Below are 28,000 nucleotides of genomic sequence, written 5' to 3'. Positions count from 1 at the left end.
GTAGTGCCCCTTATTCACATTACGCCACGAAGTAATGCCCACAGTGCATGTTATGCCACACAGTAGTGCCCCTCATTCACATTATGCCACTGCATTGCCCCTTATTAACATTATGCCACACTGTAGTGCCCACAATTCACATGATACCATAGTAGTGCTCATAATTCACATTATGCCACAATCGTGCCCCTTATTCACATTATGCCACACATTAGTGCCCCTTATTCAGATTATGCCACAGTAGTGTCAATTATACAGATTATGTCACAGTAGTGCCCCTTATAAACCTTATGTCACAGTAGTGCCCCTTAGTGGCATGTGGCATCAGAGCAGTCAGGCGAGATCACAACAGACTCACTGCTCAGGCTCCACCCAGTCACAGGCACCATGGCCAGGGCTGTCGTCAGCTATGCCCAGCACAGGTCTCTCCTCAGCAGCAGGGACACAGCTGCCATGTTCTCTCCTTCTATGTGTCTGACAGTCCATTAGTGCAACCCAGGCTACGTGACATCAGGACCAGGGTGGGAGGTGGTACCCAGCCCAGTAGAGGCAAAGAGAAGTCAGGGGTGATGATGGGAGTGGACCTTCTCCTCCTCCCTCTTTGTTATTGCCAATGGCTCCATACTTCCTTTCTTCTGCTCTGTCCCAGACCCTGATTAAGACCCCATAGAGCCCTAGGCAAAATACCACTTCAGGGCCCCCTGAAGGGTGGTTCAATAAGTAAGGTAACAAGACCTCTCACGTGCGTAATGTTCTCTATTTCATTCTAATTTCCCACCAGACCAGAGCAGTTAGCCCATTTCTCCCCCTCATGGCCATTAGACTGCCTCATATTAGTCATACTGTCCCAACATCAGTTGTAAGATGGCAGGGCTGCCGGAAACATGACCAAACATTGAGGTGCATAGTGTGATCAGATTACTGCGTCTAAAGGGCGCATTAGTAGGTGAAATTCATCGCCAACTTGTCAAGCTGTACAGTGATAACATCATGTTACAGAAACAGGTTTGGGTTTGGTGCATGGCCTTTGACAACGGTAGGACAGACATTCAAGATGAGCAGCAATCGAGCCGGTCAAGCACGTCCACAAGAGATAACAATTTGTGCTGCATTGAAAGTCTGATTCAGGAGAACAGACACATTTGAGTTAGTGATATTGCTGACGAACAGAATATCTCAGTGGGTACTGTGCACAACATTGTTCATGAGCAAATAGGGTACAGGAAAAAGTGTTCACGCTGGGTACTGAAGCAATTTACAGAAGTTCACAAAACCAATGGGATGGGATTGTCTTTTGTGCACTTGATGCAGTACCATGAGGTGAGTGTGCAGTTCCTTCAGCGTATTGTTACAGATGATGAAACGTGTGTGCAACATGTGACACCAGAGACGAAGCAAGCATCCATGACATGGAAACATGCATCGAAATTGAAAACAACACCATCAGCAAAGAAAGTCTTAGCAACCATGTTTTGGGACCACAAAGGCGTGCTTCATGTTGATTTCCTCACCAAGGGAGATACTGTGAGTGCTGTCCACGATTGTAACACATTCAGCCGGTTGTGGAGGGCAATTTTTCGAAAACTATCTGGGTTGTGCAAACAGACATCATATTGTTACATGATAACTCCAGGCCACACTCAGCCAACCACACGGGTGAGTTGTTACATCGCTACCATTGGGAATACTGGACCATACTCCCTACAGCCCTGACCTGGCACCGATTAATTTCCATCTCTTTGGACCACTGAAAAGCACCTAGGTGGAAGGCGGTGAAGTTCAGCAAGCCATCATGCCCTGGCTTCAGGCGACTGACACTGATTTCTTCTATGCCGGGTTAGATGCCTTGGCTTGTCTAAGCGTTGGTACAATGCTTAGACAAGTATGGGGACTATGTCGAAAAATAATCTGTACCAAGGCCATACTATTGATTATATGTATATATGTACAAGTTAAATAAATTTATACAATAAGAGGTCTTGTTACTGTACCTTACTTATTGAACCACCCTTGTATATATAAATACATACAGTACATATATTCCCCACACAGTTGGTGAGAATTTCCAATTTGCGCTGGAGAAGGGACAATTACTTGATGGCCACATTCAGGGTCACATACAGTGGTGGATTTTTTCTAGAGGCTGCAGTAAAATCCACCACCGCAAGTGAACCTGTGCACTGGCTTCACTGGCAGTGGTTTCCCATTGAAAGCAATACCTGCCAATCACACACAGGACAGACAGTCCCAGTGGGAACTGTCCCCGAAAATGTGTCTTATTCGCAATGTGACTGTACTGATTAATTTGATATGTAAAACTTGTATATCTGTGTGCGACTGAGTCTGTATATGAACCACAACGGAACTTGGTGTGCAAAAAAAAACGTTGGCCACTGTATCGTAGCACTTTGTATACAGAGTCATATTAAGGGCCTGTTTCACTATGGATCGCAACTGCATATGCAATAGCGATTACGCACGCAGTTCAACTGCGATAGTATGCTAATACAATGCCCTCGCAGCACCACACAAACATGCCCACTTTACCTTACACACATCTGTAATGTTTAGCAATACTGCAAAACCATCGGTACAATGCAGTAAGTACCATTGCTGCCTCACGCACACTTGCACATGCTCTGACCTAACTCAGGAATAGCTAACTTCCATGCACGCTATGAGACCTCAGGCTGCGTAGGCCATCGCAGTGGCTAATTTATACACGCCCCTGCAACGGCGTTCAAACGCACTGGCATGCCTGTGTTTCACCGACCACCCCCTCGTCACCACCCACAAACGACACTTCCTGTCAATCACTCTGTGATGGATCTGCGTAGTCACTGTGGCCAGCAAACGCACTGCGATGCATACGCTTGCGCAGAACACAACAATCGGCCGATTGCATGCGTAATAGCAGTTGCGAACAGTAGTGAATCAAGCCCTAAGTCGCACACAGATATACAAGTGTTGCATATTAATCAGTGCAGTCCCCCGATACATCTTAGTCACATCGCACTGCAACTACATTTTCCGGCGAAGAAGAGGCAAAAAGGACTCTCTGCGCTAGCAACGTCACACCGGAACTGGCGCGCCAAAAGGGGGTATTTGGCATGACTGCAGCAATAGAATAGAAGGAAACATTTGTAGTTGAGCGATTATTTGCAACTGTGCATGTGCGAAAAGTTCTGAAAACTCCTACGACACATGTATTACACAAAGTGTACACACAAAGGTGCTGTTGTGACAGACGGTATCATAAACATGGCAGAAAAGTGATGGGCGTTCCTAGGCGGTGTCTGGGCTTTTCAGTTGGCATATTATTGGAGTGTCGCGGATGTGTCAATGCAAGTGGCTTCTTTCACATGATATTCTTATGTTTTATTTTTATTTTACTTTCTTTTTTCTATATGATTCTATGCCTATGTTATTTTTTGATAGTGTATGATATTTTATAAATGTTATACTTAGCTGCATACCGACTATCTGTTTTACTAAAAACAAATGTTATTATATTAACACGTTTGGGTTATTCCTGTGCTATAAACATTAATTCTGAGGTTACCAGTTCTACTTTATTAATGTGTGACATCCTTGTGGCTCCTCCCAGATACATCCCTATGTGCTCTCCCTAGATGGGTGAGTAAGTAAATGCCTAGATCAGTGGTTCCCAAACTTTTTTGAATCACGGCGCCCTAGAGTATCAGCATTGTTTTCAAGGCACCCCTAAGCCAAAAGTTTGTTGTTGAGAAATTAATAGAAAAAATGTAGTAAAGTGAAGTAAATTGTGCTTACCTGTCATCCTTAGGTTTAGTTATATAGTGGTGGACAGGTTTGTGCTTCTGTTTGTCCCCATATTTACATTACATTGACCATAAATAATTCGACTTGGTGCTGGACCACCAACCTGAGGCACCCCTGCAAGTGTCCCGAGGCACCCCAGGGTGCCACGGCACACAGTTTGGGAACCACTGGCCTAGATACAGCTGTGTGTCATAGACACATGTTTTATGTTTGTATCCTCCCAGTGCTGGAGAGTCCTCTTGTATTTACATTTTTCCCCTAAGGGTTGGGGAAACCCTATATATCCAAAGGTACAGGGTACTCTTTGGTGCCACACGTACCCCCTAAATCTTATAATGACTAATATCATATAGATGTGCTGAGGGGCAATAGACTAATTAAAAGCAGATAGGTTTTTTTTTTATTTTTAAGTGGTGTAACATTCACCTGGTAACAGAAGTGTTAAAAAAAGCATCTAAAATGAATTATCAAAATGCTATAAAGCAAATAAATAAATAAATAAATCTTGCCACAATAGGCCAACAACAGATTCTAGGGGGCTGATTCTTTAGTGTCTTTTGCCGTAGTTGCTTCTGCCACTATATGCTAATGCTTGTATCAGTCCTTCCCCTTTGTGTCTGACTGTGCAAGGACTTGGATGCCAAATTTCAGCGTCCATACAGTACCATCAAAACTTGTACCAGCCCTATGGTGTGTGCAGATATCCGGCTGAATATGGCCTCCTATGTGAACGATTCTCTGTCTCTGTATGCAACCACTATCAGCAACATACCTGTGACACTCACAGAACACATCTCCAGGCAGCCGCTTAGCCACCTCCTTGACAATGCCCAGGACAGTGCATCTCCCATGTGCCTCAATTACAACTGCGACTGCGCAGTCTGAAAGCAGGTGCAGTACAACATAGATGGATGCGCAGAACAGAAAAATCACTCCACTTCGTCCAACATATCCGCTGCGTCCTACTCAGAATCAGGCCCTAGATGCACATTTAGTTTAACTGTATGCTTAATCGGGACCATCGTGAGCCACCGAAGCTGCTCGCAGCCCTTGGGGTTGCCTTTCCCTGTCGCAAGCACTGTGATCAGAGCGGGCCGAAATACCTGCAGGTGACGTGTACAATGACAGTACATTGCTAATTATGCACGCCCTTTAAATGCCGTTTTGGCGGGCAGACACGCCTGCATTCGCAACACCACTCCCCCATTCACATGCACCTTCCCCTGTTACCACCTTCCCCTGTTACCACCCACAAACGGCACTATCTGTCACTCAAAGCAGCGACCTGATAGTGGCTTACGAGCTACCAAAAGCAAATTGTAATGAATGGCTTGCGCACGCGCACTGTGAATTATATGCATGCGCAGATGGGCGAGCGGGTCTGAATCAGGTCCTTAGTCTGAAAAAGGTATTAGAGAGCTCTGGAATTAGTTATGATGGTTGTAATAAAGAGACATTTTGAAAACAGATACTTAAGAGTATCCCTTAGCCATTTATAATAAAATATGTGTTACAAATTTTGACACCATGTGGCACTGTTATAATACAAATCACTTGCATAGCATTACAAATGTTCAATGTGTCCTCCTTTGTGGTCAACATCAGTTTACACAGCGTTCAGTATAGCAGAACATAACATGTAAGATGGAATAGCCAGTACATGACATCTACTGCTGTCTTTCAGATGTGACACCTGGTCTTTCAAATGAAACAAAACAAAAAAACAAAAGTCGCATGGAGTGAGGTCTGGTGATTGGTGTGGCCAAGATTTCTTTATGTAGCAACTGATGAACAAACTTTTAGACATCTTGGTCATTCATATTTAATACAATATGTCTCTGACTTTTCTAAAACACCTATAGACTTAAAAAATTATTCAGAGCCTCTACCATACTCCATTACTAGGAAGCTTAGTAACACTCTATCATTGTGGGCCTGCTGCACCTGTCTCTCACCTTTATGTTCTCAGACATCATTAATGATTGATTTAACTTTCTCCTGACATCTGGTAGATACAGCTAACTGTCCATGGGACAGAAGCAGATAGTGGATCATGAGTGCTCAGTAGACCAGGATGTATTGGTGGATATAGCATACATCAGGGGTGGCCAAACTTTTGGACTTGATCTACTCTAAAGGTTGAAAATATTTTGTGATCAACTAATTAGAGACATTTGTGAATGCAGCTGGTGAAACCGAAAAAGGGTGTGTGACTTCATGGCAAGGGGCAAAATCGGGACTGTTGGGAGGTATGTCTTTAAAGAGCTTTGAGCCAATGAAACAACAGGATGAGACAACAACACACAGGGAACATACACCAAGGCTGGCTACACAGATGAATGTTACCAGGCCTTACGGATAGCCAGCAGCAGCTCCCAACTCTCCCATAGGAAGCACTGGAAAGTCTGTCATCCATCCCAGCAGTACAGGAAGAGAGACAGCCATGATGCTGTCCAGGGCCGTAGCTAGGGTGGTGCGGTCAGTGCCACCACACAGAGCACAATAGAGCTGAGGGCGGAACACCGGCCACCCACCTCATTTAAAGTGTGATGCCCAGCATTGTTTACACAGGAGTCAGACAGCCGCACAGCCTGCCCCCCCGTCCTACTTGTGACTCCGCCTCCCGAGTCCCAGCAGCCTACAGCCTTGCATCTTTTATGGGACAGGAGAGACGTCCTTATGTCATGACGTCTCTCCGCCCAAGTCTTGGTAAAGTCACTGAGGAGCTGCCTGCTGCTGTTGGCTGGTGCGACCGGTGCGCCCTCACCACCCGCGATCAACGTTGTCTGTGTGTGTCGCCACCCGCTGCAATGTATAATAGTAGCAGCGCGTCCTGCTCCTTCTCTGCCAGGCGCACTGCTACCATTACACATAGCAGCAGGCAGCGCTGCAGCCAGCCTGTCCCTTTTGGTCTGCCTCATCCCGAGTATATTCCCACAGTGCCCTGCTCTGGCATTGCATTCGCAATGTCCATTTGTCGGGCGTCTGCTAGGGTGTTGTTATTAGCGGTGCGCACGGTGGCACAGATCAGGCATTAAAAGGTTCTGTTCTGGCCGGACTGTGGGGCTAGAATGTAGTATGAAGCCCCGCCTCCAGTCCCATGTCACTCAGTGTCCCACAGCACGGCGGAGGTACTCAGCTTCTGACTAAGCTCCTCCTGTCATCGCTCGGGTGCATCCTGAAATGCTGTTTCTTCACTACAGCAGCTGCAGCAGCAGAGTCCCACCAGTGGTAAGTAACCATAGCAAACCCCTCTTCCCTAGCCACTAAAGTTAATATATGTTGCTGCAGCAGGTAAAGTTGAAGTTGAAGTGAAGTGTGGGGGAGGGGTGTGGTGCAGCACTGGGAGGTGGTGATTTTCTGAGATCTAAAAATAAGACTAAGAGGTTACACACAGATACTTCCCCTCCACATTCCTTCCACCCATTCAATATGCACCTTCCACCTCTGCACCATGTAACTACCACTCCTGGACCCAGTAACTGCCACCCCTGGACCTTGCACAGTGTAACTGTCCCTACTACACATTGTAACTGCACTCCCTCCATCTGCCACCTCTGCACCCTGTAACTGCCCCCCATACAAGTGACACACTGCACCCTGTAACTTCCACCCTTGCAACCTGTAACCACACACCCCTGTGGCATAATGTGTAAGGGGTATTACTGTGTGGCATAATGTGTAAAGGGCATTATTATGTGGCATATTATGTATAAGGGGTACTACTGTGGTGTAATGGCAATAAGGGGCTCTACTGTGTGGCGAGATGTGTTTAATGGGTTCTACGGTGTGGTGCAATGTGAAAAGGGACACTACTGTGTGGTTGTGAATAAGGAGCACTACAGTACGGTGTAATGTGCATAAGGTTGCGCAACTGTGTAGCGTAATGCGAACTGGGGGTACTATTGTGTGACCATGCCCTTTCCCTGTTAGACCACACCCCTTTTTTTGGACTAACCCTATTTAAAATATGGGGGCGGGGGCACCAATGTGCCTTCTGGCACAGAGCACCAAAATGTCTAGTTACGGCTCTGGAGGTTGGTACCACTGCACAGAGCTGCTTTTATACTTGCAAACTCCGGCAGTTGGGGGGGGGGGTGCACCAATGCTATTTCTCGCACAGGGCACCAAAATGTCTAGCTACGGCTCTGATGCCACCATTTATTACAAGACAAGGCTTTTGCTAATAAACCCATTGTGATATAAGGGCAGGGGGGTCTCTTGGTAGCATTGCATGTACATACCATGTTGTATAGAGAAGGGGTGTATGTGCATACCCCCTGGTATAGAGAAGGGGTGCATATGCATACCCACTGGTTTAAAGGAGGGGTGCATGTGCATATCCCCTGGTATAGAGAAGAGGAACCATGAAATATCAACTGCTGTTTTGGCGGGATGTCACCATGGCCAGAGCCCCCCCCCAAGTGGTTGTCTCACATGCTGTAACTACAGCGAAAGGTCCTCGCTCTGTTGTGACTGCAGTGACTGGTCCTAGCTCTGAAGTGGCTCCAGTGACTGGTGCGGCACAGTGGAGCACAGCCCCTGACCATCCTGGGGCGCTGTTCCTCCAGTCCCGACCCGGGCCGAATGTGACGTTCCGTGAGAGCAGAAGTGTGGTTCCATGGACACCGCGGGGTTTCATGCCCACGGAGCTTCGGTGCAACAGGTAAGTTGGGGTGATGTTGGAGGTCGGGCGGCGAGGAATGATTTTATGTTGTCCCCCCAACATAAAATCGTTCCGATGCCCCTGATATATATTTATGACAGATCACATGGTAGGGCTACTTTCAGACAATTCAAATAGAACACATGGCCTACTCATTTATTTAGCTTTATATAGGGGAAGAGGAATACATGGTTTTAACACCAGCCAATTATGATAGAACTAGGGTGGAGCTTAGAGTTTATATAGATGCAGTTTTTGTGTGGGTGGGGCAATCGATGCTGGACAAGCTGATTGCTCTAACTAGGAGCAATTGTTTTCCATATCTTGGCACTTTTCTTTACAAATATAGCATACTGGTATTATAAAAAAAAATACTATTGTACATGTGATTGTGTTTCCTATGTCTTCTATACTCTGAATAAGTGGTATTTCCTGAAAATCTGCCTAACAGAGTTAATTTAGAGCAAAAATTAATTATATACCTAGTGTTAAACTGTAAACTACCTTTACAAGTGATTTATTAATGATGCTGGTTATAAATCTTTAGTAAATAGTAATTAGCATATTTGCTTCACTATTACACACTGAGAAAATCCTCTAACATGTGCGCATCTTTTGGGTTGTGCTTGGTCTATTACCTAAAATTGAGCATATATGTTGTTGGGCTGCTTTTATCTCTGTAAGTGCAATTATTACAAAGCCTTTCCTGTATTTCTATATTTGAAGATGATGAACAGACTTGTTATCAAAATTATGTATGGAGTAAAAATGTAATTAATGGAAATGTAAATTATTGGCTATTATACCCCATTTAAGTGAACCAAGTTTCAATGCAATACAATGCCTATACACAAAGTGTTCATTCATAACAATCCAGGGCAAACAAGTACATCAGGGAATGTAAGATATTGTATATGGCTGTAGTCATGTGACATTTGTTAATGTTTGCAAACTGGCTCATTTATGTTCCAAGTATTGTGGTAGTCATTTCTCCAGTAGGTGTAAATAATTCAGCATAATTTGAGCGAATCACAAAAACCTGCCATTTTGATTCTTCTGTCTTCAAACAAGATTGAGGCATTTACCTATTATGTATGTTATTTAAGAGATTATATAAGCACATTGGGTCAGCTAATTTTTTTTTACTAGTATGTAGTCATCATTTATTACAATTGCCGACCTGCCAGTTCTACTTTAAGCTCTGTGTAAGTCAGGGAGTCACCCAACCAGATATTTAGCTAGCTACTCTATAATACTATCTTTTCTAAGAATCAACTTGAGTGTTGAAAAGGAAACAGAACAAGCCAAGCCGATGATTGTTTACAATACATGTTTTGTAATGTCTGTCAAAGTGATCATAATTGCATGGTACAACCAAGAAAGGATACATTTAGTTTGCTGTCATAAAACAGAGCACAGAACTGGGAGTCTGTAAACAAAGCATATGTGTTATGTATACCCAGGGCCAAAACTAGGACTTTTGTCACAGGGGCAAGACAGTAATTTGGCGTCCCCCCCTGGTAATTCCCACTGCAGCAGTGCCCCTATAGTAATGTCCCCTAAGGTAATGCCCCTGTAGTAGTGCCCATATAGTAATGCCCCTGTAGTAGTGCCCATATGATAATGCCCCCATAGTAATGCCCCATAGCAATGCCCCTGTAGTAGTGTCCATATTGTAATGCCCCCATAGTAATGCCCATATTTTAATACCCCCATAGTAATGCCCCTGTAGAGCCCATGCTCCCATATTAATGCCCTTGTGGTAATGCCCATGCCCCCATAATAATGCCCCTGTGGTAATGCCCATGCCCCCATAATAATGCCCCTGTGGTAATGCCTCTGTAGTGCCCATGCCCCAATAGTAATGCCCCTGTAGTGCTCATGCCCCTGTAGTGCTCATGCCCCAATAGTAATGCTCCTGTAGTGCTCATGCCCTTGTAGTGCCCATGCCACCATAGTAATGCCCCTGTGGTAATGCCCATGCCCCCATAGTAATGCCCCTGTGGTAATTCCCATGCCCCCATAGTAATGCCCCTGTAGTGCACATGCCCCATTAGTAATACCCCTTATTGCCCATGCCCCCATAATAATGCTCATGTGGTAATGCCCATGTCCCCATAGAAATGCCCCTGTGGTAATGCCCATGCCCCCATAGTAATGCCCCTGTGGTAATGCCCATGCCCCCATAGTAATGCCCCTGTGGGAATGCACATGCCCCCATAGTAATGCCCATGCCCCCATAGTAATGCCCCTGTGGTAATGCCAATGCCCCCATAGTAATGCCCCTATGGTAATGCCCATGCCCCCATAGTAATGCCCCTGTGGTAATGCCCATGCCCCCATAGTAATGCCCATGCCCCCATAGTAATGCCCATGTGGTAATTCCCATGCCCCCATAATAATGCCCCTGTAATGCACATGCCCCATTAGTAATACCCCTTTTTGCCCATGCCCCCATAATAATGCCCCTGTGGTAATGCCCATGTCCCCATAGTAATGCCCCTGTGGTAATGCCCATGCCCCCATAGTAATGCCCCTGTGGTAATGCCCGTGCCCCCATAGTAATGCCCCTGTGGTAATGCCAATGCCCCCATAGTAATGCCCCTATGGTAATGCCCATGCCCCCATAGTAATGCCCCTGTGGTAATGCCCATGCCCCCATAGTAATGCCCCTGTGGTAATGCCCAAGCCCCCATAGTAATGCCCCTGTGATAATGCCCATGCCCCCATAATAATGCCCCTGTAGTGCAGCTTATTAAAAAGAAAATACTTACCTTGAACCCTGCTCCTGCATCCAGCGTCGCGTCCGGTCCGCCGGCTGCTCCTCGGAACTATGGGGGAGACTGGATTGCAGCCACAGGCCGTGATACACCCCGAAAATAGTTGCGACACACCTGCGTTTTTACTGCCACTCCCCTGTAACCTACTTCAAATGCTACCTGACTGTCAATCATGCTGCAGGTAAATAATTACTGTGAATGACACTAATAAGGTACTTTGACGCATGCTCAGTGTGACTGAGATGCATGCGCAGATTATTGATAATCGCTCATCTGCATAAATATTGGAATTGCGCACATCTCTGACTCAGGCCCTAAATATCCTACCACTAAATGCACTCACTCAAGCTACATTTTTCTGAAGCCAGTATGTTTTTGGACTATGCGAACACTTGGAGGAGGCCCACACAAACACGAGAAGACATACAAACTGAACACATATAGTGCCATGGTCAAAATAGAACCCATGGGCCCTATGTAAGAGAGGAATTGTAACAACTGTGCAAAATATATAATTATTACATTTTAAAGTGTAATATAAATCACTTTAATTCTGTTCATGGTAAATTAAATTTACTGACTTACCTCAGAATTTCTTTCCTTGTAAAAAAAGTGCAGTCCTGAAAATAAGCAAATATATTATGGTTAGTAAAGTTAGAATGAAAAATACCTTTAAATACATTTAAATATATAAAACATACCTTATTGCTAATCGCTTAACAATACTAAATAAAGCAGTGTATGTGGGTGCTTGTCGGGCTTCGGAACAATTTTATATTGGGGAGGCAATATATAATTTCATTTCCGCGGCGTGAGTTGGTGTGAGCAGTTGTAGTTTATAAATAAACATTTGTCCTGGAACTGAAAAGCTACAAAAACTACATCTGCTATTTCTGGTGTACTTGAAAAAGATTGAAGTTTGAATGCACAATGGAATTGAATGGTATCAACATTTTGTAATGGACAGCAAAAATGGCTTTCATATATTTACATTAAAATTAAAATAATTAAGAGGGATTTTCAGTGGTCTCCTGGCATTATTTCCACATTTTGTTTTTAACAAGCATATCTAAGCTCCTTAACTGGATTCTTGCGGATAAATATATTTTGTTCTAGTAAATCTTTTTAGGTATTTAAGTTTATCTTTATAATTTAGTAAATCTGTTGTTGTTGTTTTTTATACCTTTAATAACACCAACATCTTTGCCACAGCATTCACAGTCGTTCCACAATAATAATAATAATAATAATAATAATAATAATAATATTAATAATAATAAGTATTATTATTATTACAATCTGTTCATTTATCTGTTCTTATTTTTGTGATAACACCATACTAATGTCTAGGGTAGCAAGCTGAAGGGAATTACTAACATAAAGAAATAGTTAATAGTTCTCTGGAAAATAATATCCTAATCCAGATGATAAGCATAGACGTTTATAATGTTTCAATTAATAAACCAAAAATTTATGTTTTATTAGCATGTAACTTGTGGGCCTAATTTAACTGTCTCCAATGGGACTAAAATGATTCAGTGAACTACTTCCACAATAGTAAGACAGAATAACGCTTGCTCAGAGTTATATGTCATCAATAGGCCTTTGAACGTTAAACCGCCTAAATGAATGTTACTGTCTCACAATCTTCAGTTGGGAAAAAACATTGATAACATTTTCCATGGATTATTTTAGCTTTCTCTACTCAGCAGCTGAATGGCATAATTTGTAAAAGGTATTATCAATTAAATGTTGATAACATTTTAGCTTTATGAAAACAAATTAATGCAAATAATATTGCAAATGCATATTATTGTTAACATTATTAACACATAATATATAGAAAAAATAATAATTTTCAGGTTTTATCTAAATAGCTCAATGGACTTCTGTCATGCAGTTTATCAACATTTTTTTAGGTACAAAAATAACATTAAACAAAACTATACTTATTACAGTTTAACTTCTGTGTTGCAGAGGTAATTACATACTATTATATTACTTTAACAAATAAAGATTCAAAATACTAATTAAAAATATATACCTCTTTATTAGCCATATGTAAATTAGTCAAATACACAGAAAAATGAATATAATTTACCGTAGACCAAAAATCACAAATTTTAATACGACTTGACCATAAAACAAGCTTATACATTATAGCTGCATACCCTGCTTTTTTTTTTATAATGCATATGGCTGAATAGGTTAATCCCCGTCATTTTTACACTTTCCAGTATACTACTGTACATCATAAAGAGTGCACATTAAGCAAACGAATGTTCATGTTTATTAACAAGTAGTAACAAACACAGTGCTACAAACTTACTTGGTATGTATCAAGCTGTTCGGGAGTGAAAATTGTTTGCTTGTTTCCCATGCCTGTATGTGTTTTCTGATTCAAGTCCCCCTGACATCCTTTTGTTTCTGAGCTTTTATACTAACTCTGAATATTGAGATATTAAAAGCTGCAGGGACAGCAGGGTCAGACACAGGGGAGGATCAGGTATCACCTCTCCATTCTTCCTGCATTTCGGATTCATAATAGGAGCATTTCATCAAATCTTTGATCTGAATAAAGCAGTCTGGCATGTATGGCTTTCATCCAGCATCATTCAAGAGCATATAAATAAGCTGCTATAATTACACCACTTGTTTCATGTCCAACATATACTCATATTACATCATCTAGTGCCTCTATTACTAAAGAAGATATTTGTTCTAGAAGTTTTAGTCTGTTATAAGCAAAGAAGTTTGAGGAAATTTTACACACACGCACGGACGCATGCACACACACATCTTTTTTTAAATGAATTTAAGACCAATGTTTAGGATTCACTTTAGTAATATAAAAAAGGACATCTCAATGAAAAATATAGGTCTATCAACTCATTGAAATATTTATTCTATATTGAAACACAATAATTAATTTTCATAAACACCCAAATTATAACTAAAGAGATTGATTTTAGTAAATAAATGTATGGAAGAGGAGTACTGTATAAAGTTCGCCCATGATCTACATAGATGTATAGGGTATTTCTTTGTGCATGGTCAATATCCAGGACAAGCAAATTGATAAATTCATTGGAAACTGATAATGTGCTCTTAAAACTCGCTAAAAACTAATGACTTCCCTGGAGCTCAGAAAAGAAGAAAAGTTTTAGGTATAAATTTAGTAAGGACAATATACTTTATAATAAATTATTCAGCAAGTTGTTACAGCCATATTCCTATCGTATTATGTTGTACACCCACTTCACAGATAAAGAGGCCCATACAGCAGCAAACATTTTGGGCAATTCTGTGTTTTGCAGATGACTGTGTAAAAAAAACGGCATTATACGAGTTTCACCAATTGCCGATTCCAACCAAAAAGTGATAGGAATAGGTGAATCAGGTTGTCCAACATGTCAAATTTTAACCGGCCAATCAGGGCTGTTGTTAGGATTCCCAAGGACTGCTTCGTGCAAACCCATTAGAACCCAGGCTATCAAGGTCTTCCGCCACTAACAGCCACCCGTTGTTCCCTTAGAACTAGGCATGTTCACCGGTACTTAGATGGTCGCCTAGTCTTAATACTCGAGGGAGTAGCGGTTTGCACGATTATCCAATGGGATCCAGTGATGATGTGAGGAAAAGGAAGCAAAAACTCAATAGCACGGCAAAGGAACCAATGGCGCAGCTTAGGAGCCGATGGTGTGGCTTGGGAGCCCATACACAAGTTGGTGAACTAGCTAAGTGGCTTTGAGAGCCGATGGTGCGGCTTAGAGCTGGTAGCAGAAGTAGATGAGCTGCTGGAGCGGCTTTGAAAGCCAATGGGGCGGCTTAAGGGCCAATGGGAGTGGCTTGGGAGCCGGTACACAAGTTGACAAACTGAAAGTGCGGCTTTGAGAGCCGATGGTGCAGCTTAGAGCCGGTAGCAGAGGTTGGTGAACTGACAATGTGGCTTTGAGAGCCGATGGTGCGACTTAAGAGCCGATGGTGCAGCTTGAGAGCCGGAACACAAGTTGATGAACTGAAGATGCGGCTTTGAGAGCCAATGGTGTGGCTTAGAGCCGGTAGCAGAAGTTGATGAACTGGTGATGCGGCTTTGAAAGTCGATGGTGCAGCTTGAGAGCCGATGGTGCGGTTTAAGAGCCGGAACATAAGTTGATGAACTGAAGATGCGGCTTTGAGAGCCGATGGTGCGGCTTAGAGCCGGTAGCAGAAGTTGGTGAACTGCTGAAGCGGCCTTCAGAGCTGATGGTGCGGCTTAAGAGTGGATGGTGCTGCTTGAGGGCCGGTAGCAGAATTTGATGAACTGGCAATGAAAGCCAATGATGTGGCTTGGGAGCTGATGGCAGCACGGAAGCTGCTGGTGCAATTGAGAAGCCGATGGAATTATGTGGGAGCCGGAGACAGCACAGAAGCTGCTGGTGCGGCTAGGAAGCCGATGGAGTGGCTTGGGAGCCGGTGGCAACACAGAAGCTGCTGGTGTAGCTGGGAAGCCAATAGGGTGACGTGGGAGTCTGTGGCAGCACGGAAGCTGCTTGTACGGCTAAGAAGCCGATGGAGTGGCTTGGGAGCCGGTGGCAAGGCAATACAGCTGGAGAACCAGGATACAGTATAGCAAGAAGAAACAGAATGCTGACCATGCAGCAGAGCCGAGAGAACCTAAAATAACGCTATAGTCTGCGAGCTGGCAAAGGGCCAGCATGCACAAATAGGAAAGGAAGCCAATCACGCCGTGCAATGGACAACAGGTGACATCCTGCGGCCCGACCGTGCAGTGGAATTATATATTGTTAATCTATTAGAACGTCAGTTACCTGGTAGAGCAGGAACATAGATGAACTTTGATTCACTGTCCTGCAAATCAAAATAAGCGGTTGGGTAAACAGATATAATGTTTTGTTGTGTGAAAATAACATTTAGAACATAGCATATTGCAAACTACAATGTAGTTGGAAAATAAAAAAGTAACCAGCACTTAAGTCACCCCAGTGGTAATAACTTAGATAATTAAACCTTTCTTTCACAATTGCATGTGTTTGGCTTTTACTAGACCGAATTACGCTTTCATTTAGTTTTAGACACTGGCTGATGTGTACAGGGGTCTCTTATCATACAGTCAGGTCCATAAATATTGGGACATTGACAGAATTTTCAGATTTTGGCCTCTATTCACCACCACAATGGTTTTGAAATGAAACAAGCAAGATGTTCTTTAACTGCAGGCTTTCAGTTTCAATATGTGCCTCCCACTTTTTAAGGGGCCAAAAGTATTGGGACTATCAACTCAAAAGCTATTTCATGGACAGGTGTGGGCTATTCCCTCGTTATTTCATTATCAATTAAGCAGGTAAAAGGTCTGGAGTTGATTGTAGGTGTGACATTTGCATTTGGAATCAGTTGCTGTCAACTCTCAATATGAGATCCAAAGAGCTGTCACTATCAGTGAAGCAAGCCATCATTAGGCTGAAAAATCAAAACAAACCCATCAGAGAGATAGCAAAAACATTAGGTGTGGCCAAATCAACTGTTTGGAACATTCTTAAAAATAAAGAACGCACCGGAGAGCTCAGCAACACCAAAAGACCCGGAAGACCACGGAAAACAACTGTGGTGGATAACAAAATAATTATTTCCCTGGTGAAGAAAAACCCCTTCACAACAGTTGGCCAAATCAAGAACACTCTCCAGGAGGTAGATGTATATGTGTCAAAGTCAACAATCAAGAGAAAACTTCACAAGAGTGAATATAGAGGGTTCAGCACAAGATGCAAACCATTGGTGAGCCACAAAAACAGAAAGACCAGATTAGAGTTTGCCAAACAACATCTAAAAAAGCCATTACAGTTCTGGAACAACATCCTATTGACAGATGAGACAAAGATCAACTTATACCAGAGTGATGGGAAGAGAAGAGTATGGAGAAGGAAAGGAACTGCTCATGATCCAAAACATACCACCTCATCAGTGAAGCATGGTGGTGGTAGTGTCATGGTGTGGGCATGTATGGCTGCCAATGGAACTGGTTCCCTTGTATTTATTGATGATGTAACTGCTGACAAAAGCAGCAGAATGAATTCTGAAGTGTTTCGGGCAATATTATATGCTCATATTCAGTCAAATGCTTCAGAACTCATTGGACAGCGCTTCACAGTGCAGATGGACAATGACCCGAAGCATACTGCAAAAGCAACCAAAGAGTTTTTTAAGGCTAAAAAGTGGAATGTTATGCAACGGCCAAGTCAACCCCCTGACCTGAATCCGATTGAGCATGCATTTCACTTGATGAAGACAAAACTGAAGGGAAAATGCCCCAAGAACAAGCAGGAACTGAAGACATTTGCAGTAGAGGCCTGGCACAGCATCACCAGGGATGAAACCCAGCGTCTGGTGATGTCTATGCGTTCCAGACTTCAGGCTGTAATTGCCTGCAAAGGATTTGCAACAAAGTATTAAAAAGTGAAAGTTAGATTTAGGATTGTTTAGTTTGTCCCATTACTTTTGGCCCCTTAAAAAGTGGGAGGCACATATAGAAACCGTTGTAATTCCTACACCGTTCACCTGATTTGGATGTAATTACCCTCAAATTAAATCTGAAAGTCTGCAGTTAAATCACATCTTGTTTGTTTCATTTCAAAGCCATTGTGGTGGTGAATAGAGGCCGAAATCTGAAAATTCTGTCAATGTCCCAATATTTATGGACCTGACTGTATGTAGAGTGCATTAACATGGTATATATAGACAGGATCGCAGTATTTTGTATTTGTAGTTTTAAGTGTGGTCTACTTTTAAGACATCTTTAGGACCTGACCTCTGTTAAGTGATCTCAATTTATTAAATACAAAAGAGGTTGTACTTCTGGTGAATGGGCCCTAAATATCACACATTTTAGAAGAACTTATCGAGCCTCTGCCTTTACCTGTCACATTAGGTGCTCTAATGGTGGATTTCCTGCACGGAACTGGGAGGTTTGTTACCCTTTTTTACCCATCTGTATCTTGTTGCTGAACATTTTCTATGTGGATGTTGGGAATTTTACCTGATATAATCTGGGTGGCACTATGTGAGCTTTTTTATCTCTACCGCTGTCCCTAGAGTTACAGATAGTACATACAAGGGGAAATTTTGTTTAATATGAAAAATTCTGTTGTGATACGTACTGTTAGTAATCGCTGCATAAATACATAGGCATCATTTATGGTGAGAGGACGAGAAGATTGTCACTGTTACTTGGGTTACTTTTGTGTGTTTAAAGCTTTTTATTACATTATTTACTTAGAAATGAATCAACAAGTACAACAGGAGGACGCAAAATGCGTCTAATAGGTATAGGGGCAAGTCCTGGGGATAGATATGAATCTGTATGATGATAGGTGAAAATCCTTATCGTCCCTTAGGTAACTATAGACTAGCAAAAAAAATGGTAGTTGCTCAGATCAGCTTAATTGCATAACCCAGGTGCTTGTAAAGGGTGGGGTTTACTCTGAACACAGAAAAAAAGAGATTTGCCCCCCAGCACACTGCAGCAAAAACAATACTTAAATCCTACATGATAATAGCGATTCAGAGGTATGTGCTGATGCAGATAGTGCCATGTGGAGGTTTTTTGGGGTACCTCCAAGGTAAGTTAGCTCTCAGCTTTTATATGTACTGTTATCATGCAGTACATCAATTGTAATTATATGACCCAGAGTGGGTGCTACTATTATGTAGCAATAATTATTTTGGGGTGAGCGTTTGGGAGTGGGGCCCCCGGGGGGGGTTCTGACTGGGCCTTTCTCATGGCATCACCACTTAATTCACATAGAATACTTTTATCACTTTTCTATTTGTTTGTATATTATTTATGTCATTTTAATTCTTTCTCATTTCATTAACACTTATTGATTTATACTTACACATCTTTTCTTTATACTTCACTATCACCTTTTTCCCTTTTTCGTGTGATGCCCTGGGGATGACCCTTATTTGGAATTTTTTTGGGGTGCCTTGCTTCTCGGACATGAACCCCTTAATCCTAGGGACGCCAGTATAGAGGAGCCTTGACGATTGGCCTGGCGCTTATTCATATATTTGCAAATGTATGTAACTAATACCTCTGAATTGCTATTATCATGTAGGATTTAAGTATTGTTTTTGCTGCAGTGTGCTGGGGGGCAAATCTCTTTTTTTCTGTGTTCAGAGTAAACCCCGCCCTTTACAAGCACCTGTGTTATGCAATTAAGCTGATCTGAGCAACTACCATTTTTTTTGCAAGTTTGGAGAGGCATGAAGGCAGTCAGCATTAGGAGGATGTGCTGATGCTGATAGTGCCATGTGGAGGTTTTTTGGGGTACCTCCAAGGTAAGTTAGCTCTCAGCTTTTATATGTACTGTTATCATGCAGTACATCAATTGTAATTATATGACCCAGAGTGGGTGCTACTATTATGTAGCAATAATTATTTTGGGGTGAGTGTTTGGGAGTGGGGCCCCCGGGGGGGTTCTGACTGGGCCTTTCTCATGTCATCACCACTAAATTCACATAGAATACTTTTATCACTTTTCTATTTGTTTGTATATTATTTATGTCATTTTAATTCTTTCTCATTTCATTAACACTTATTGATTTATACTTACACATCTTTTCTTTATACTTCACTATCACCTTTTTCCCTTTTTCGTGTGATGCCCTGGGGATGGCCCTTGGTTGGAATTTTTTTGGGGTGCCTTGCTTCTCGGACGTGAACCCCTTAATGCTAGGGACGCCAGTATAGAGGAGCCTTGACGATTGGCCTGGCGCTTATTCATATATTTGCAAATGTATGTAACTAATACCTCTGAATCGCTATTATCATGTAGGATTTAAGTATTGTTTTTGCTGCAGTGTGCTGGGGGGCAAATCTCTTTTTGTCTGTGTTCAGAGTAAACCCCGCCCTTTACAAGCACCTGTGTTATGCCATTAAGCTGATCTGAGCAACTACCATTTTTTTTGCAAGTTTGGAGAGGCATGAAGGCAGTCAGCATTAGGAGGATGTGCTGATGCTGATAGTGCCATGTGGAGGTTTTTTGGGGTACCTCCAAGGTAAGTTAGCTCTCAGCTTTTATATGTACTGTTATCATGCAGTACATCAATTGTAATTATATGATCCAGAGTGGGTGCTACTATTATGTAGCAATAATTATTTTGGGGTGAGCGTTTGGGAGTGGGGCCCCCGGGGGGGTTCTGACTGGGCCTTTCTCATGGCATCACCACTTAATTCACATAGAATACTTTTGTCACTTTTCTATTTGTTTGTATATTATTTATGTCATTTTAATTCTTTCTCATTTCATTAACACTTATTGATTTATACTTACACATCTTTTCTTTATACTTCACTATCACCTTTTTCCCTTTTTCGTGTGATGCCCTGGGGATGGCCCTTGGTTGGAATTTTTTTGGGGTGCCTTGTTTCTCGGACATGAACCCCTTAATGCTAGGGACTCCAGTATAGAGGAGCCTTGACGATTGGCCTGGCGCTTATTCATATATTTGCAAATGTATGTAACTAATACCTCTGAATTGCTATTATCATGTAGGATTTAAGTATTGTTTTTGCTGCAGTGTGCTGGGGGGCAAATCTCTTTTTTTCTGTGTTCAGAGTAAACCCCGCCCTTTACAAGCACCTGTGTTATGCAATTAAGCTGATCTGAGCAACTACCATTTTTTTTGCAAGTTTGGAGAGGCATGAAGGCAGTCAGCATTAGGAGGATGTGCTGATGCTGATAGTGCCATGTGGAGGTTTTTTGGGGTACCTCCAAGGTAAGTTAGCTCTCAGCTTTTATATGTACTGTTATCATGCAGTACATCAATTGTAATTATATGACCCAGAGTGGGTGCTACTATTATGTAGCAATAATTATTTTGGGGTGAGCGTTTGGGAGTGGGGCCCCCGGGGGGGTTCTGACTGGGCCTTTCTCATGGCATCACCACTTAATTCACATAGAATACTTTTGTCACTTTTCTATTTGTTTGTATATTATTTATGTCATTTTAATTCTTTCTCATTTCATTAACACTTATTGATTTATACTTACACATCTTTTCTTTATACTTCACTATCACCTTTTTCCCTTTTTCGTGTGATGCCCTGGGGATGGCCCTTGGTTGGAATTTTTTTGGGGTGCCTTGCTTCTCGGACATGAACCCCTTAATGCTAGGGACGCCAGTATAGAGGAGCCTTGACGATTGGCCTGGCGCTTATTCATATATTTGCAAATGTATGTAACTAATACCTCTGAATCGCTATTATCATGTAGGATTTAAGTATTGTTTTTGCTGCAGTGTGCTGGGGGGCAAATCTCTTTTTGTCTGTGTTCAGAGTAAACCCCGCCCTTTACAAGCACCTGTGCTATGCAATTAAGCTGATCTGAGCAACTACCATTTTTTTTGCAAGTTTGGAGAGGCATGAAGGCAGTCAGCATTAGGAGGATGTGCTGATGCTGATAGTGCCATGTGGAGGTTTTTTGGGGTACCTCCAAGGTAAGTTAGCTCTCAGCTTTTATATGTACTGTTATCATGCAGTACATCAATTGTAATTATATGACCCAGAGTGGGTGCTACTATTATGTAGCAATAATTATTTTGGGGTGAGCGTTTGGGAGTGGGGCCTCCGGGGGGGTTCTGACTGGGCCATTCTCATGGCATCACCACTTAATTCACATAGAATACTTTTATCACTTTTCTATTTGTTTGTATAGTATTTATGTCATTTTAATTCTTTCTCATTTCATTAACACTTATTGATTTATACTTACACATCTTTTCTTTATACTTCACTATCACCTTTTTCCCTTTTTCGTGTGATGCCCTGGGGATGGCCCTTGGTTGGAATTTTTTTGGGGTGCCTTGCTTCTCGGACGTGAACCCCTTAATGCTAGGGATGCCAGTATAGAGGAGCCTTGACGATTGGCCTGGCGCTTATTCATATATTTGCAAATGTATTTAACTAATACCTCTGAATCGCTATTATCATGTAGGATTTAAGTATTGTTTTTGCTGCAGTGTGCTGGGGGGCAAATCTCTTTTTTTCTGTGTTCAGAGTAAACCCCGCCCTTTACAAGCACCTGTGTTATGCAATTAAGCTGATCTGAGCAACTACCATTTTTTTTGCAAGTTTGGAGAGGCATGAAGGCAGTCAGCATTAGGAGGATGTGCTGATGCTGATAGTGCCATGTGGAGGTTTTTTGGGGTACCTCCAAGGTAAGTTAGCTCTCAGCTTTTATATGTACTGTTATCATGCAGTACATCAATTGTAATTATATGACCCAGAGTGGGTGCTACTATTATGTAGCAATAATTATTTTGTGGTGAGCGTTTGGGAGTGGGGCCCCCGGGGGGGTTCTGACTGGGCCATTCTCATGGCATCACCACTTAATTCACATAGAATACTTTTATCACTTTTCTATTTGTTTGTATATTATTTATGTCATTTTAATTCTTTCTCATCTCATTAACACTTATTGATTTATACTTACACATCTTTTCTTTATACTTCACTATCACCTTTTTCCCTTTTTCGTGTGATGCCCTGGGGATGGCCCTTGGTTTGAATTTTTTTGGGGTCCCTTGTTTCTCGGACGTGAACCCCTTAATGCTAGGGACGCCAGTATAGAGGAGCCTTGACGATTGGCCTGGCGCTTATTCATATGTTTGCAAATGTATGTAACTAATACCTCTGAATCGCTATTATCATGTAGGATTTAAGTATTGTTTTTGCTGCAGTGTGCTGGGGGGCAAATCTCTTTTTTTCTGTGTTCAGAGTAAACCCCGCCCTTTACAAGCACCTGTGTTATGCAATTAAGCTGATCTGAGCAACTACCATTTTTTTTGCAAGTTTGGAGAGGCATGAAGGCAGTCAGCATTAGGAGGATGTGCTGATGCTGATAGTGCCATGTGGAGGTTTTTTGGGGTACCTCCAAGGTAAGTTAGCTCTCAGCTTTTATATGTACTGTTATCATGCAGTACATCAATTGTAATTATATGACCCAGAGTGGGTGCTACTATTATGTAGCAATAATTATTTTGGGGTGAGCGTTTGGGAGTGGGGCCCCCGGGGGGGTTCTGACTGGGCCTTTCTCATGGCATCACCACTTAATTCACATAGAATACTTTTATCACTTTTCTATTTGTTTGTATATTATTTATGTCATTTTAATTCTTTCTCATTTCATTAACACTTATTGATTTATACTTACACATCTTTTCTTTATACTTCACTATCACCATTTTCCCTTTTTCGTGTGATGCCCTGGGGATGGCCCTTGGTTGGAATTTTTTTGGGGTCCCTTGTTTCTCGGACGTGAACCCCTTAATGCTAGGGACGCCAGTATAGAGGAGCCTTGACGATTGGCCTGGCGCTTATTCATATGTTTGCAAATGTATGTAACTAATACCTCTGAATCGCTATTATCATGTAGGATTTAAGTATTGTTTTTGCTGCAGTGTGCTGGGGGGCAAATCTCTTTTTTTCTGTGTTCAGAGTAAACCCCGCCCTTTACAAGCACCTGTGTTATGCAATTAAGCTGATCTGAGCAACTACCATTTTTTTTGCAAGTTTGGAGAGGCATGAAGGCAGTCAGCATTAGGAGGATGTGCTGATGCTGATAGTGCCATGTGGAGGTTTTTTGGGGTACCTCCAAGGTAAGTTAGCTCTCAGCTTTTATATGTACTGTTATCATGCAGTACATCAATTGTAATTATATGACCCAGAGTGGGTGCTACTATTATGTAGCAATAATTATTTTGGGGTGAGCGTTTGGGAGTGGGGCCCCCGGGGGGGTTCTGACTGGGCCTTTCTCATGGCATCACCACTTAATTCACATAGAATACTTTTATCACTTTTCTATTTGTTTGTATATTATTTATGTCATTTTAATTCTTTCTCATTTCATTAACACTTATTGATTTATACTTACACATCTTTTCTTTATACTTCACTATCACCATTTTCCCTTTTTCGTGTGATGCCCTGGGGATGGCCCTTGGTTGGAATTTTTTTGGGGTGCCTTGCTTCTCGGACGTGAACCCCTTAATGCTAGGGACGCCAGTATAGAGGAGCCTTGACGATTGGCCTGGCGCTTATTCATATATTTGCAAATGTATGTAACTAATACCTCTGAATCGCTATTATCATGTAGGATTTAAGTATTGTTTTTGCTGCAGTGTGCTGGGGGGCAAATCTCTTTTTTTCTGTGTTCATAGTAAACCCCGCCCTTTACAAGCACCTGTGTTATGCAATTAAGCTGATCTGAGCAACTACCATTTTTTTTGCAAGTTTGGAGAGGCATGAAGGCAGTCAGCATTAGGAGGATGTGCTGCTGCTGATAGTGCCATGTGGAGGTTTTTTGGGGTACCTCCAAGGTAAGTTAGCTCTCAGCTTTTATATGTACTGTTATCATGCAGTACATCAATTGTAATTATATGACCCAGAGTGGGTGCTACTATTATGTAGCAATAATTATTTTGGGGTGAGCGTTTGGGAGTGGGGCCCCCGGGGGGTTCTTACTGGGCCTTTCTCATGGCATCACCACTTAATTCACATAGAATACTTTTATCACTTTTCTATTTGTTTGTATATTATTTATGTCATTTTAATTCTTTCTCATTTCATTAACACTTATTGATTTATACTTACACATCTTTTCTTTATACTTCACTATCACCTTTTTCCCTTTTTCGTGTGATGCCCTGGGGATGGCCCTTGGTTTGAATTTTTTTGGGGTGCCTTGCTTCTCGGACGTGAATCCCTTAATGCTAGGGACGCCAGTATAGAGGAGCCTTGACGATTGGCCAGGCGCTTATTCATATGTTTGCAAATGTATGTAACTAATACCTCTGAATCGCTATTATCATGTAGGATTTAAGTATTGTTTTTGCTGCAGTGTGCTGGGGGGCAAATCTCTTTTTTTCTGTGTTCAGAGTAAACCCCGCCCTTTACAAGCACCTGTGTTATGCAATTAAGCTGATCTGAGCAACTACCATTTTTTTTGCAAGTTTGGAGAGGCATGAAGGCAGTCAGCATTAGGAGGATGTGCTGATGCTGATAGTGCCATGTGGAGGTTTTTTGGGGTACCTCCAAGGTAAGTTAGCTCCCAGCTTTTATATGTACTGTTATCATGCAGTACATCAATTGTAATTATATGACCCAGAGTGGGTGCTACTATTATGTAGCAATAATTATTTTGGGGTGAGCGTTTGGGAGTGGGGCCCCCAGGGGGGTTCTGACTGGGCCTTTCTCATGGCATCACCACTTAATTCACATAGAATACTTTTATCACTTTTCTATTTGTTTGTATATTATTTATGTCATTTTAATTCTTTCTCATTTCATTAACACTTATTGATTTATACTTACACATCTTTTCTTTATACTTCACTATCACCTTTTTCCCCTTTTCGTGTGATGCCCTGGGGATGGCCCTTGGTTGGAATTTTTTTGGGGTGCCTTGCTTCTCGGACGTGAACCCCTTAATGCTAGGGACGCCAGTATAGAGGAGCCTTGACGATTGGCCTAGCGCTTATTCATATATTTGCAAATGTATGTAACTAATACCTCTGAATCGCTATTATCATGTAGGATTTAAGTATTGTTTTTGCTGCAGTGTGCTGGGGGGCAAATCTCTTTTTGTCTGTGTTCAGAGTAAACCCCGCCCTTTACAAGCACCTGTGCTATGCAATTAAGCTGATCTGAGCAACTACCATTTTTTTTGCAAGTTTGGAGAGGCATGAAGGCAGTCAGCATTAGGAGGATGTGCTGATGCTGATAGTGCCATGTGGAGGTTTTTTGGGGTACCTCCAAGGTAAGTTAGCTCTCAGCTTTTATATGTACTGTTATCATGCAGTACATCAATTGTAATTATATGACCCAGAGTGGGTGCTACTATTATGTAGCAATAATTATTTTGGGGGGAGCGTTTGGGAGTGGGGCCCCCGGGGGGGTTCTGACTCTGCCTTTCTCATGGCATCACCACTTAATTCACATAGAATACTTTTATCACTTTTCTATTTGTTTGTATATTATTTATGTCATTTTAATTCTTTCTCATTTCATTAACACTTATTGATTTATACTTACACATCTTTTCTTTATACTTCACTATCACCTTTTTCCCTTTTTCGTGTGATGCCCTGGGGATGGCCCTTGGTTTGAATTTTTTTGGGGTGCCTTGTTTCTCGGACGTGAACCCCTTAATGCTAGGGACGCCAGTATAGAGGAGCCTTGACGATTGGCCTGGCGCTTATTCATATATTTGCAAATGTATGTAACTAATACCTCTGAATCGCTATTATCATGTAGGATTTAAGTATTGTTTTTGCTGCAGTGTGCTGGGGGGCAAATCTCTTTTTTTCTGTGTTCAGAGTAAACCCCGCCCTTTACAAGCACCTGTGTTATGCAATTAAGCTGATCTGAGCAACTACCATTGTTTTTGCAAGTTTGGAGAGGCATGAAGGCAGTCAGCATTAGGAGGATGTGCTGATGCTGATAGTGCCATGTGGAGGTTTTTTGGGGTACCTCCAAGGTAAGTTAGCTCTCAGCTTTTATATGTACTGTTATCATGCAGTACATCAATTGTAATTATATGACCCAGAGTGGGTGCTACTATTATGTAGCAATAATTATTTTGGGGGGAGCGTTTGGGAGTGGGGCCCCCGGGGGGGTTCTGACTGGGCCTTTCTCATGGCATCACCACTTAATTCACATAGAATACTTTTATCACTTTTCTATTTGTTTGTATATTATTTATGTCATTTTAATTCTTTCTCATTTCATTAACATTTATTGATTTATACTTACACATCTTTTCTTTATACTTCACTATCACCTTTTTCCCTTTTTCGTGTGATGCCCTGGGGATGGCCCTTGGTTGGAATTTTTTTGGGGTGCCTTGCTTCTCGGACGTGAACCCCTTAATGCTAGGGACGCTAGTATAGAGGAGCCTTGACGATTGGCCTGGCGCTTATTCATATATTTGCAAATGTATGTAACTAATACCTCTGAATCGCTATTCTCATGTAGGATTTAAGTATTGTTTTTGCTGCAGTGTGCTGGGGGGCAAATCTCTTTTTTTCTGTGTTCAGAGTAAACCCCGCCCTTTACAAGCACCTGTGTTATGCAATTAAGCTGATCTGAGCAACTACCATTTTTTTTGCAAGTTTGGAGAGGCATGAAGGCAGTCAGCATTAGGAGGATGTGCTGATGCTGATAGTGCCACGTGGAGGTTTTTTGGGGTACCTCCAAGGTAAGTTAGCTCTCAGCTTTTATATGTACTGTTATCATGCAGTACATCAATTGTAATTATATGACCCAGAGTGGGTGCTACTATTATGCAGCAATAATTATTTTGGGGTGAGCGTTTGGGAGTGGGGCCCCCGGGGGGGTTCTGACTGGGCCTTTCTCATGGCATCACCACTTAATTCACATATAATACTTTTATCACTTTTCTATTTGTTTGTATATTATTTATGTCATTTTAATTCTTTCTCATTTCATTAACACTTATTGATTTATACTTACACATCTTTTCTTTATACTTCACTATCACCTTTTTCCCTTTTTCGTGTGATGCCCTGGGGATGGCCCTTGATTGGAATTTTTTTGGGGTGCCTTGCTTCTCGGACGTGAACCCCTTAATGCTAGGGACGCCAGTATAGAGGAGCCTTGACGATTGGCCTGGCGCTTATTCATATATTTGCAAATGTATGTAACTAATACCTCTGAATCGCTATTCTCATGTAG

At 42.1% G+C, this 28,000-nt stretch overlaps 1 protein-coding gene across 1 annotated transcript in view; it reads right to left on the bottom strand.

Moving 5' to 3' along the window:
* Positions 1-13,616, bottom strand: part of CIB3 (calcium and integrin binding family member 3) — a 43,161-nt gene extending 29,545 nt beyond the window's left edge. Inside the window, exons 1-2 of the mRNA XM_088469005.1 lie at positions 13,577-13,616; positions 11,833-11,867 (exon numbers count right to left, since the gene is read on the bottom strand). The gene's annotated coding sequence lies outside the window, so the exon portion shown is untranslated. The remainder of the gene's footprint in view (positions 1-11,832; positions 11,868-13,576) is intronic.
* Between the last annotated feature and the right edge of the window lie 14,384 nt (positions 13,617-28,000).

Source organism: Taudactylus pleione, unplaced genomic scaffold, assembly GCF_031769625.1.
Source record: "Taudactylus pleione unplaced genomic scaffold, aTauple2 ptg000087l, whole genome shotgun sequence".
Classification (NCBI taxonomy): Eukaryota; Metazoa; Chordata; class Amphibia; order Anura; family Myobatrachidae; genus Taudactylus; species Taudactylus pleione.
The sequence above is the reverse complement of the archived record's forward strand: the minus strand, read 5'-3'. Positions and strand labels throughout refer to the sequence as shown.